Raw genomic sequence first — 13,216 nt, 5'->3', positions numbered from 1 at the left:
GGAACCTGATGCGGCGGATGCAGCAAAGACATCAAGGTTCGATGAGAACGACAATGGAGCAACTCAGCCGGCGAGCGACCATCTCGGGGCTGAGAGCGATACGAAGACAAAAAGAGCAACAATGCGTCCTCCCTAGAATGCGACTCTTGCAACTTCAACATCTGTGACTTGAAAGTCCGGACCAACCGTTCAGCGGCACCGTTTGACTGAGGCGAAAACGGCGTGGATGTCAGATGTTGAATACCATTGGCCTTGCAGAATGACTGAAATTCTGTGGACATGAATTGTGGGCCATTGTCGGAAACAATAGTCTGGGGAAGACCTTCAATGCAAAAAATAGCGGACAACGCTTTGATGGTGGCAGATGACGTCGTGGAAGACATCCGGACAACAAATGGAAAATTACTGAAGGAATCCACCACAACCAACCATCGCACATTCCAGAATGGACCAGCAAAATCGATGTGCAAGCGTTGCCAAGGGGAAGTGGCTGTCGGCCATGCAAAGAATTTCCGCGGCGGGGCGGATTGTTGTTCGGCACACGCCACGCAAGAAGAGCACATATTCGTAATCGCAGCATCGATTCCGAACCAAGTACAGTGCTGACGAGCAAGTTGTTTCGTTCGCACTATACCCCAATGTCCTTGGTGAAGAAGCCGTAAGACAGAGGACTGTAACGAACGTGGGACCACGACTCTGGACTGATCATTATCCGAACGCAACAACAAAACACCACGTCGTACAAAAAGCCTCTCCTTGTGAGCAAAAAATCGGCGAACCAACGGATCCTCGATCCGTGACTTTGACAAGGGCCATTGCGTAGCAACAAAACGCAAAACAGTAGCAAGGACAGGGTCAGCAGCTGTGGCTGTAGCGACACGACAAAAATCAACCGCAAACGATTCGACCACATCATCGGTTTCCGAATCAATGAACATGCAAGCAAGTTCGGAAGAATCGAATGCTTTATCCTCAGCAACAGGCAAACGGGACAACGCATCAGCGTTTCCGTGCTTAGCAGTGGACCGATACAAGATAGCGTAGCGGTACTGCGAGAGGAAAAGAGACCAGCGAATGAATTTCTGCGCTGTACGTGGAGGTACAGGCTTGTGCGGATGAAAAAGCGATGTCAAAGGTTTGTGGTCTGTGATGATGGTAAAGTGACGACCATACAAGAAATCATGGAACTTAGTAACACCAAACACGAGAGCTAAAGCTTCTTTCTCTATCTGTGAATAATTGCGTTGCGCAGACGAGAGCAATTTTGAAGCAAAGGCAATAGGACGATCATGCGATCCATCTTTGTGCGCAAGCACAGCACCGATACCGAATTCCGATGCATCTACCATCAACAAAAGGGGTTTCGGGGATCGAATGGCGTAAGGCAAGTATTCGAAAGCAACGCCGATTTCAACTGGCGAAAGGCGCGTTCGCATTCCGTCGTCCAGACGAACGGAACACCTTTACGGCGTAAGCGATGAAGCGGAGCTGAAATGGAAGAGGCATAGGGAACATATTTATGGTAGTAATTAATTTTTCCCAACACACTCTGGAGCTGTTTCAAGTTCTGTGGCGAATGTAACTCCTGTATGGCACGGAGGTGATCTGGACTCGAATGTATGCCTTGTGCATTTAAGACATGGCCCAGATACGGTAAGTCACGAGCAAAAAACACACATTTGTCCTTCCTCAAGCGAAGACCATTTTGTCGCAAGACCTGAAATAACGTTCGTAGGTTGGCTAAATGTTCGGCTTCTGTCTTTCCGGAGAGCACAATATCGTCCAGATAGTTCGCAGCAGTAGGGACCGACGCACAAACAGTTTGTAAATATTGTTGAAACAAAGCAGGGGCGGATGCACACCCGAATGGCAGTCTTTTGAAGCGGTACAATCCAAGATGCGTGTTAACCACCAATACGCACTGGGATTCTGCGTCCACTGGTAGTTGCAAGTACGCATCTGCTAGGTCCAATTTCGAAAAGTATTTACCCGGGCACAGTTTATCAAAAAGATCTTCCGGGCGGGGCAAAGGAAAAGTTGCAGTCACAAGTTGGGGATTCACAGTTGCCTTGAAGTCCACGCAAAGTCTCAATTTTCCGGAAGATTTTGGCAAAATTACTAAGGGTGAGGCCCAGAGAGAAGCCTGCACACGTTCAATTACACCTTGAGATTCTAAATCGTGCAATGTTCTTGCGACCTCATCACGCAATGCGTGGGGAACATTGCGCGCTCTGAAAAATTTCGGTTGCGCGTTCTCTTTCAGTTCCAAATGTGCTGCATACTTCTTAGCGCAACCAAGGCCCGGTGCAAAATTGTCTGCAAATTCTTCACATAGACTAGAAACACTGGCGGAAGGCACAGTCTGATTCACTGATAGGACCTGATTTACGATAGACATGTTAAACAACTGAAATAAATCTAAACCAAACAAGTTCACTGCCGTAGAAGAACGAAGAACGTAAAATGACACAAGTTTTGTTTGTCCCTTGTATGTGGCAAGAAGGCAGCACTGTCCTAACACAGGTATCTGCTGTCCTAAGTAACTATTGAGCTGAACATTTGCAGCACGCAGCGGAGGTTTGCCCAGTTGTTTGTACGTGTCTTTATTGAGCAATGAAACTGCAGCTCTGGTATCGAGCTGGAATCGTATCACTTTGCCTCCAAAGTCTAAGTCTACAAAAAGTTTATTGTCCTGCTGACGACAAGAGCGACTTTCACGTGCAGTTTGAACTGATACAGGTACAGAAGCACTTGCGACTTTACGGGAGTTCCGGCGACGTCGACGCACACTTTTTGTGGGACGAACACAGTCACTGTTAGATAAAATGGCACTGGACGGGGTGGAATTAACGACATGAATGTCCATGGGCGAAGGTCCACGATCCTGATTGTCCCTGGTTCGATTCCGGCGCGAAGCAAAGGGTCTGGAATGGTTTTGATTGTCGGATCTTAGCTTTTTCTGGCAAACACTTTGAACATGTCCTTTCTTATGACAGTAAAAGCAAATAGCTTGGCGTGACGGCCAATGTTCACGCGAATGTCTAGTTGCACACCGCGGGCATGATTTGAGCACGGCATTTGCTTGCTTACGCGGCACACGTGTTTGCGAGCTAGGCTGCAGCTGCGCTGACGTGCGCGAGGGCCGTTTAGCGTCCCGTGCTGCGCGCCCGGCGGGCCGGTCAATGCGACACACTGCTGGCGAAGTTTCAAATGATGCCTGAGCAAAGTCAAGTGTGTCTTGCCTATCTAATATGTCTATCACTTGTTGAAGGGAGGGATTAACTAGTTTCAAAATCTGTTCCTGTATGCGAACATCAGAAACGTTCTGTGCTATTGCATCACGCACCATAGTATCTGAATACGGAAGTCCACATTCACATGCAAAATCACAATCCCTAGTAAGTCCTTGCAATGTTGCAACCCACTCCCTATCAGTCTGACCGGCCGTACGTTTGGTACGAAAGAACATATACCTTTTTGCAACTACATTTACTGTTTCTTTGAAATAGGCATCTAAAGCAGACAAAATCTCTTCGTAGGACAGAGTTGCTATGTCGCGTCGGGGAAACAATTTCACTATCACACGGTAGGTGGACACACCGACACAAGAAAGCAAAAACGGCTGCCGCTCATTACCTTGAATTCTGTAGGCGGCTAGATGGAAGCCGAACTGTCGAGACCATTCTTGCCAGGTCTCGTGGGTTGAATCAAAATTACGGAAGGACGGCGCAACGGCGAGTTGTGGCCGCGGTAGCGATGAAGCGGCGGCGGCCGCATCGGTTTGCAGCGCACGTTGACCCTGGACGAGCTGTCCCAGGGCATCCAATAACGCCTGCGTCTGCTGATTCTGCAAGCGATAAAATTCGGACAGTACATCTGGCGAAGCCATGACACAAGTAAATGTAAGAAATCAGAAAGAACACTTTTCCCTCGTCGCCAATGATGTGTTGGTGAATGTGCCAACACCTTGTAGATAGAGGAGGTCGAAAATGCACGCTATCTAACGCAGACGGGCGTGAATTCTGGAACAGGATAAGTAGTGAATTCTAATAAGAAAAGTATGCAGCTCCTCTAATACTTAACTTTTATTCCTTCCTTTGTATACATCGTTCTTGATGAGACATCTGGAGATTGTGGCGATACAAGTGCGACTCTTTAGATACAAGCTATCTAAGGCTAATGGCGCCTTGCTAAGTCGTAGCCATTAACTTAGCTGAAGGCTATTCTGTCTCTCGGCAAATGATAGCAAAGGCTTCGTCCGTACAGTCGCTAGCAACGTCGTCGTACAACTGGGGCGAGTTCTCGTACGTCTCTCGAGACCTGCCGTGTGGTGGCGCTCGGTCTGCGATCACACAGTGGCGACACGCGGGTCCGACATGTACTAATGGACCGCGGCCGATTTAAGCTACCACCTAGCAAGTGTGGTGTCTGGCAGTGACACCACATTAACTTTCTGTAATTTACTGTGACTGAGGCGCGACTACCGTACTGAAGACAAATAAATTCGGAAAAAAATATTTACTGTCTTCTTGTATTTATTTCCCGCTCTCTTTTCTACCACTACCGTCTCCTTCTTTCTCAGTATAAAACAGTGCAAATATGTTTGCATGCCCTTAAATTTTGGGAAGTTTTTTAAAGGTACTGATGAAGATAGTATGAGACGGCTGGAATGCCACTTTTCAGTCAATCTTTTAAACTGGAGCATATTCGCCTTTTTTGTGTTCCAAAAGGAGCATTTTTTCGCTGGTTCCCTACTTTTCCTTGCTAAAGCAGGTCATGTCACTCATCAAATGAACGGTCTGGGTCAGTAAAATTCTGACAGTTTACTTACGTGTAACTGAAATAACGAAAAATTAACTTTGCACCTCATACCGGATTTTACTTGCACAAACATTTTGCATGCGCTCCAGTGCTATATATGGTGTTCGCAGAAACCTTCTGATGATAACAGAAACACCTTACCGCATATTTCCGTGTGCTAAAACACTTTCTAACCAACCTTTTCGCCACTTAGCATGCGTATTTCGAGTTTTCAAGTGCGGTTTAACTGAACTTCCCTAACTCGGAAACGAATAATAATATGGAGAAAACTTTCAAGTTTGTTCAACATCGACATCTTAGAAATATATCGCAAGAATTACAAGCATATTCTGTATGTAACCATCTTGAAATCTGCGGCTCAGTTTCGGCACTCAAAAACTACGTTTTATGGATGTTTCTCTATAACAGATAAAGGTTTTTGAAAACGGGAAGATTGAGCTTCTCTTGTTCCAGTTAGTTATTTAGATATCTGGTGGTGATCGCCAAAAAATCGTGAAACACGCTTTTTTTAGGTATCTCAGGAACCGCGCATTAACATATGTTTTAATGCAAAAAGAATCAACTAGTTATCTCCATTTGCCTAAGCTAGAGGAAGTGTGTAATACTCAAATTTTGACCTTATACTGTAGGATAGTTATCGCGAGACAGTCCTGTTGTGTATACAGATGCTTCCTAGCCCAAAGGCTTTCCAAAACACTGGATCCTACCTTTTTATCACCAATAAAACACGAGTTATGAGCCATGGAACAATCCCGTTCTTATGCAAGGCGTTTTGGGACATGTTGGTAAGGCGTGGTGTCCCATGGGTACTAACGATACAACTACTTTTAAGGTTTATCAGTGGACATGTTGTTTGCTCCAGAGCCACTACCCACAAATCGGCTCTCAGTACTACCTGCATCTGTTGCTGGGTACTTGACATCACCGACCATCCAACAACCCGCTAGACATACTCCACAACACATCGTTACAGGCGACACATGGGTGGACGCAAGAATTTAAGTTCCTAATGATACTCTACTGATGGGTCGCCAAACCTTAAGTAGTAGCAGAGAGACAGATATATTATTTATCATGTGGGATGCTTTACGGGAATGGTCTTTATCTCTACCGAATTTGTGAAATATCAACTTCTCGTTTAGCTTTCTGGCTTGTAATATGTGTACGGAAAGGCAATGGGATGTTCTTACACTACGAACGTTCACAAACAAAACACTTTCATCAAGTTCTGCAGCTATTATTTACGGAATGACAGATCGTTTTTCGGTTTTATTAAGCCATCATCAGATAATGTGTCAGTTACAGAAACAGTGATGCACAGCTTATAAACATATTAGAGTGGCAAATACCAGGTGTTTGCAAAGGGAAGTACTATATATATTACGTATAAGATCGCCTGTAAGCACTCTATAAAAGTCACATGACTTGGTCAGTTACGCAGAAATGTGGCAGTTAGGATGTTACAGCATGGTAGAAGCTCGACTTAAGGACGACAGATTCAACCTTGTGGAAGTTTTTTTAACTGAAAACCACCCACACAGTGTAGAGAGTGATGTTGTATTCAGTTGAAGAAAATTAGGAAGGTTACACTACTGGAAGCAGTGAAAATCAGTAAACATACAACATAGACTGCTACCTTACTACAGTTTTCTTTTTCTCCTCTGTTAAAGAAAGTTACAGTTGAGCAAAAACTAGATAACATAGTAAACTAAATCTTGTCATTCTACTAACTAAAAGCCACGTTTTGGCTATGTATGTACTTATTACAATTATATTATTCCATTTTCTCCATCTTTCTGTACATTTTCTCTGCCCTCCTCTCTGTCCCTTTCCTCCTCCTGCCTCTCCCTACCCACATCCTTCACCACCAACACTGTGCCCATCTCCTCAAAACCCGCTGACGATTCTCTACTCCCTCTTGTCCCTGTCCATTTGCTACTCCCCTTCTCTCTCTCTCCATCCGCTTCTCCTCACTCTTTCTTTGTATCAGTTTCTGCTCCCACTGTCCATCTTCTCCTCCCCCTCTGACAGTAACTCCTTCTGCCCCTTTTCTCTGTTCCTCACTTCCTCTGTGTCCTACACCCCCTATTCTGTCCATCTCCTCCTCCCCCTCTCTCTCCCATCTCATCCTCCTTGTCTCTCTGAGCATCTCATCCTCTGTCCATCTGCTCTTCCCTTTCTCTGCTCAGTTCCTCCTGCCCATCCCTCTGTTCACCTCCCCCCCCCCCCTCTTTCAGTTCTTCTACTTCTCCCCCTCTTTCTCTCCATCTCTTCCTTTTTCCTACCTATGTCCATCTCCTCAGCACCCCTCACACTGTCCATCTCCTTCTCTTTCCTTTCTCTGTGCATTTTCCCCCTCCCCAATCCATCTGTCCATCTCTTCTTTCCTCATATTTATGTTCATTTCCTCCTTTCCTCTCTCTGTCTGCTGTCTGTCCATCTCGTTCCTCCCTTTCTTTCTCAACGTTATCACTCCCACCCCAGTAGGGGGTTGCTGGTTCTTTACCCCAACAGTATGCTTATCTATAGTAAGTAATATGTGTGTCAAGTTTGATTTAAATCGAACAGGGGGTTTGGAAGGAGTATTCTACGTACATATTATCCTGCATACTCAGTTATCATACATATTTAATATGTTTCATACAGATTTGTACTCATATTTCAGCTGTTTCGGGAGAGACATTGCCCTGCTGTTTCGTTTTCACGCAATTTAGCGTTTATGACGTCATGCCTCCTGAATAAGGTTTCTTACAACAATATACACTCCTGGAAATGGAAAAAAGAACACATTGACACCGGTGTGTCAGACCCACCATACTTGCTCCGGACACTGCGAGAGGGCTGTACAAGCAATGAGCACACGCACGGCACAGCGGACACACCAGGAACCGCGGTGTTGGCCGTCGAATGGCGCTAGCTGCGCAGCATTTGTGCACCGCCGCCGTCAGTGTCAGCCAGTTTGCCGTGGCATACGGAGCTCCATCGCAGTCTTTAACACTGGTAACATGCCGCGACAGCGTGGACGTGAACCGTATGTGCAGTTGACGGACTTTGAGCGAGGGCGTATAGTGGGCATGCGGGAGGCCGGGTTGACGTACCGCCGAATTGCTCAACACGTGGGGCGTGAGGTCTCCACAGTACATCGATGTTGTCGCCAGTGGTCGGCGGAAGGTGCACGTGCCCGTCGACCTGGGACCGGACCGCAGCGACGCACGGATGCACGCCAAGACCGTAGGATCCTACGCAGTGCCGTAGGGGACCGCACCGCCACTTCCCAGCAAATTAGGGACACTGTTGCTCCTGGGGTATCGGCGAGGACCATTCGCAACCGTCCCCATGAAGCTGGGCTACGGTCCCGCACACCGTTAGGCCGTCTTCCGCTCACGCCCCAACATCGTGCAGCCCGCCTCCAGTGGTGTCGCGACAGGCGTGAATGGAGGGACGAATGGAGACGTGTCGTCTTCAGCGATGAGAGTCGCTTCTGCCTTGGTGCCAATGATGGTCGTATGCGTGTTTGGCGCCGTGCAGGTGAGCGCCACAATCAGGACTGCATACGACCGAGGCACACAGGGCCAACACCCGGCATCATGGTGTGTGGAGCGATCTCCTACACTGGCCGTACACCACTGGTGATCGTCGAGGGGACACTGAATAGTGCACGGTACATCCAAACCGTCATCGAACCCATCGTTCTACCATTCCTAGACCGGCAAGGGAACTTGCTGTTCCAACAGGACAATGCACGTCCGCATGTATCCCGTGCCACCCAACGTGCTGTAGAAGGTGTAAGTCAACTACCCTGGCCAGCAAGATCTCCGGATCTGTCCCCCATTGAGCATGTTTGGGACTGGATGAAGCGTCGTCTCACGCGGTCTGCACGTCCAGCACGAACGCTGGTCCAACTGAGGCGCCAGGTGGAAATGGCATGGCAAGCCGTTCCACAGGACTACATCCAGCATCTCTACGATCGTCTCCATGGGAGAATAGCAGCCTGCATTGCTGCGAAAGGTGGATATACACTGTACTAGTGCCGACATTGTGCATGCTCTGTTGCCTGTGTCTATGTGCCTGTGGTTCTGTCAGTGTGATCATGTGATGTATCTGACCCCAGGAATGTGTCAATAAAGTTTCCCCTTCCTGGGACAATGAATTCACGGTGTTCTTATTTCAATTTCCAGGAGTGTAATTTTGTAGGCACATTCAGTGGCATATGTGAATACATACTGAGAAATATGTTGCGAATAGAGTCAGTAGCAAAAAAGTAATAAATTTAAACGTCAAGCATGATGCGGCTGTTTTTCACACATCTCGGTGTTTATGGCGCCATAGCTCAGTCATATAACTTCGCAGGTACATTCAGTGATATATTCTAATGCTTTCTGGCAAAAATGAGTTAAGAATACAATAAATCGTACAGAAGTAATAAATTAAAAAGTCATGTCTGATGCGGGAATCTTCCGCACGAAAATCGAAAATCCAGTAACCTATAAACTTGCTGTTTCTCATCAAGTTGCGGGGTTGTCAGCGGGAAAACTTTCGTAAAGATTTAAAATTATATTTAAACTTTGTTGCAAGACAGTAAGCGCTTCATTCTAAAATACTGAATGGAGGAACTCCGGTATTCCGTTTTCACTCCCACCCCTACCTTTTCGATAGGTAAATGGTTCTCATCCCCACTGCGATTCTTTGTAGATCGCAAGCGACATGTTTACATAATTCGGTTGAAATCGGAAGACTAGTTTAGGAGGATATGTGGAATATACACTGAAGCGCCAAAGAAACTGGTATAGGCATGCGTATTCAAATACAGAGTTATGTAAACAGCAGAATACGGCACTACGGTCGGCAACGCTTGTGTAAGAAAACAAGTGTCTGACGCAGTTGTTAGATAAGTTCTTGGTGCTACAATGACAGGTTATCAATATTTAAGTGAGTTTGAACCTGGTGTTATAGTCGGTGCATCTCCGAGGCAGCGATGAAGTGCGGATTTTACCGTACGACCATTTCAAGAGCGTACCGTGAAAATCAGGAATCCGGTAAAGCATCTAATATCCGACATTGCTGCGGTCGGAAAAAGATCCTGCAAGAACGAGGCCAACGACGACTGAAGAGAATCCTTCAGCGTGACAGAAGTGCAAGCCTTCAGCAAATTGCTGCAGATTTCAATGCTGGCCCATCAGCAAGTGTCAGCTTGCGAACCATTCAACGAAACATCATCGACATAGGCTTCCGGAGCCGAAGGCCCACTCGTTTACCCCTGATGACTGCGCGACGCAAAGCTTTACGCCTCGGCTGGGCCCGTCAACACCGACATTGGACTGTTGATGACTGAAAACTTGTTGCCTGGTCGGACGAGTCTCGTTTCAAATTGTATTGAGCGGATGCATGTGTACGGGTATGGAGACGACCTCATGAATCCATGGACCCTGCATGTCAGCAGGGCACTGTTAAAGCTGGTGGAGACTCTGTAGCCATCCGGTGTGGGCGTGCGGTTCTAGGCGCTTCAGTCTGGAACCACGTGACTGCTACGGTCGCAGGTTCGAATCCTGCCTCGGGCATGGATGTGTGTGATGTCCTTAGGTTAGTTCGGTTTAAGTAGTTCTAAGTTCTAGGGGACTGATGACCATAGATGTTAAGTTCCATAGTGCTCAGTGCCATTTTTTGGAAACTGTAATGATGTGGCGCGTGTGCAGTTGGAGCGACATGCGACCCTGATACGTCTAGATACGACTCTGACAGATGACACGTACATAAGCATCTTGTCTGATCACCTGCGTCCGTTCACGTCCATTGTGCATTCCGACGGATTTCGGCAACTCCAGCAGGACAATGCGATTTTCTCCAGAATTGCTACAGAGTGGATCCAGGAACACTTTTCTAAGTTTAAACACTACCGCTGGCCGCCAAACTCCCCAGACATGAACATTATTGAGCATGTCTGCGACGCCTTGTAGCGTACTGTTCAGAAGAAATCTCCGCCCCCTCGCACTTTTACGGATTTATGGACAGCCGTGCAGGATTCATGGCGTCAGTTCTCTCCAGCACTACTTAAGGCATTAGTGGAGTCCATGCGACGTCGTGTTGCGGCATTTCTGCATGCTCGCGGGGGCCCTACACGATATTAGGCAGGTGTACCAGTTTCTTCGGCTCTTCAGTGTACATACAGACGTACATACCTGTACGTAATTACATCCGTTTGTATAAGATGTATGGATTTTTACGTGTATCGAGGCCCTTTATAACAGAGAAATTCTAATTCTTTACTTTGTAAAGATTTTTTAGATGTGTTACTGATGTATGGGTATGTCGCACTTCATTTTGTTTGTGACTGCGATCTTTAGGCATTACGTGCCGATTGTCACAGAACCTGAAAACAAGCGTGTGACTGAATAAGTAAATTTGCAGAAAAAAATCTGGAAATTATCTCCATTGTGGTATTATTGTCATATTCTTTCAAATACGGACGCAGAATCCAGTTAACCTTATCAATAGCAAAGTGTTTTACATAATACTTACTACCCCTTGGGAGGAGCTGTAGTTGATGTCCATCAAAAGAAAATTATAAACTACAAAAAGAAATTAGATTTATTTTTGTTAACTTTTATCAACAACAAACTTTTCAGTAGGTGCTGTTGTGTAAGTAGGGGCCACAACCTGAACCTTTAGCACAATTTTAGCAACACCAACACGTTTTCCGTAATGTGTACACTGAAGGGAGGCGCACGTTATAACCACAAAAAAAAAATTTCAAAAATACAGATTCCGTTAGCCTTAATTGCCTTTATTCACAAGATGTTTTTAAATATATATATAGATGTGGAACAAGGGTCGTAGGGTCCTGAAACTGAAAATGTGAATATATCATTTGTCGTGAAAAGTCGTATTCACTACTGAGACTTAAATTTTTGGGTTAAGTTATATTGAAAAATTTAAAACAATTAACGTATGTGGTAGAAGACATCATTAAAAACCAATGAAAAGTTTTCAGTATTTTAAAATATAAAGTACATGACTAGATTACGATATTTTCGTAATGTGGGCATGAAGTATTTCCCTCCTCCTCCCTCCCAGCTGGTATTGCGTGAATTAATGCTCTGAATTTTCCTTTGTACTCGTATGTTAACGTGCGCACTTCTGGCGTCAAGTAACTGGAGGCTCCGCAAGGTGGTTACATCACGAGGGAACGGAATCTGCAGACCCATCAGACAGGTAGCCCAGAGCGCAGGCGCTGCGCTAACCCGCAACCCACCGGGCACCAGATCAGCGGCGCTTCGGAAAAAAATGGCGACAGTAATATTGCCCCCGGCTTGCGGTTTACAAATTCATGAGGTGCGGTCGCGTTTCAACCGACGGTTTGTAATCAGCCGAATTCCGTATTACATTTGCGGCCTGTAGACTGAATAATTCATTTTTTTATCACGTGTTAGAGTGCCCAATCAATTATTAAACTGAACGCATAAAGAATTCATGATAACATAAACACCAAGCATTAGTTAATTGAACCAACCGATTTAAAAAGGTTACTTCTCAATAATTCAAATGTTGTGTGATTTTATAATGTAAGTGCAAATTTTATACGCAGTGCAGCGATTACGCTATAGTTGCTGTCAAGAAAAGACCACATTCAGAATCTTGCTCTCTGTTCAAGCGAAACGACGCTTTGTTAGCATTACAAGCTCACTCCTTAGTACACGCTCTTTATATCTCATAATGTAGCTCCTGCTCTTGACAGAGAATTTCACAGCCACTAACGGATCATATGTTGCTGCAAGCGACAAGATCCCTATGTCGTCAACGAAAGTTGCTGGAGATGAATTATTTCAACGGAGGTAGCTTTGTTTGGCGCTAATAAGTTGTGTGCACTTACGCACGTTTCACCAACAATGACTTTAGATGAAACAAACCAAAAGTCGACAGAAACACAGATAAACATTTTTAATATTATCTTTGGTACATAATATTATACTCTGAAAGATTGAAAGACCAAAAAAAAGAATCAGCTATCAAATGGTTCAAATGGCTCTGAGCACTATGGGACTTAACTTCTGAGGTCATCAGTCCCCTAGAACTTAGAACTACTTAAACCTAACTAACCTAAGGACATCAAACACATCCATGCACATGGCAGGATTCGAACCTGCGACCGTAGCGGTCGCGCGGTTCCAAACTGTAGCGCCTAGAACCGCTCGGCCACCCCAGCCGGCAAATCAGCTATCCACGTTCTTATTCTATACTAGGTTTTTTTAAGTAAGAAAAGGTTTTGATGAATTTTCAACTTTTAAAGCATTATTTGTTTGTTATTTGAACGGAAATGTAGCGGCAATTTGAAAGCATAGCAAGGAAGCCATTGTACAATCTCTGCGCGAACAATAACTGGGTGATGCTGAAATACGCA

The sequence above is a fragment of the Schistocerca nitens genome, chromosome 5 (assembly GCF_023898315.1).
Source record: "Schistocerca nitens isolate TAMUIC-IGC-003100 chromosome 5, iqSchNite1.1, whole genome shotgun sequence".
Lineage (NCBI taxonomy): Eukaryota > Metazoa > Arthropoda > Insecta > Orthoptera > Acrididae > Schistocerca > Schistocerca nitens.
Note: the sequence above shows the minus strand (reverse complement) of the source record.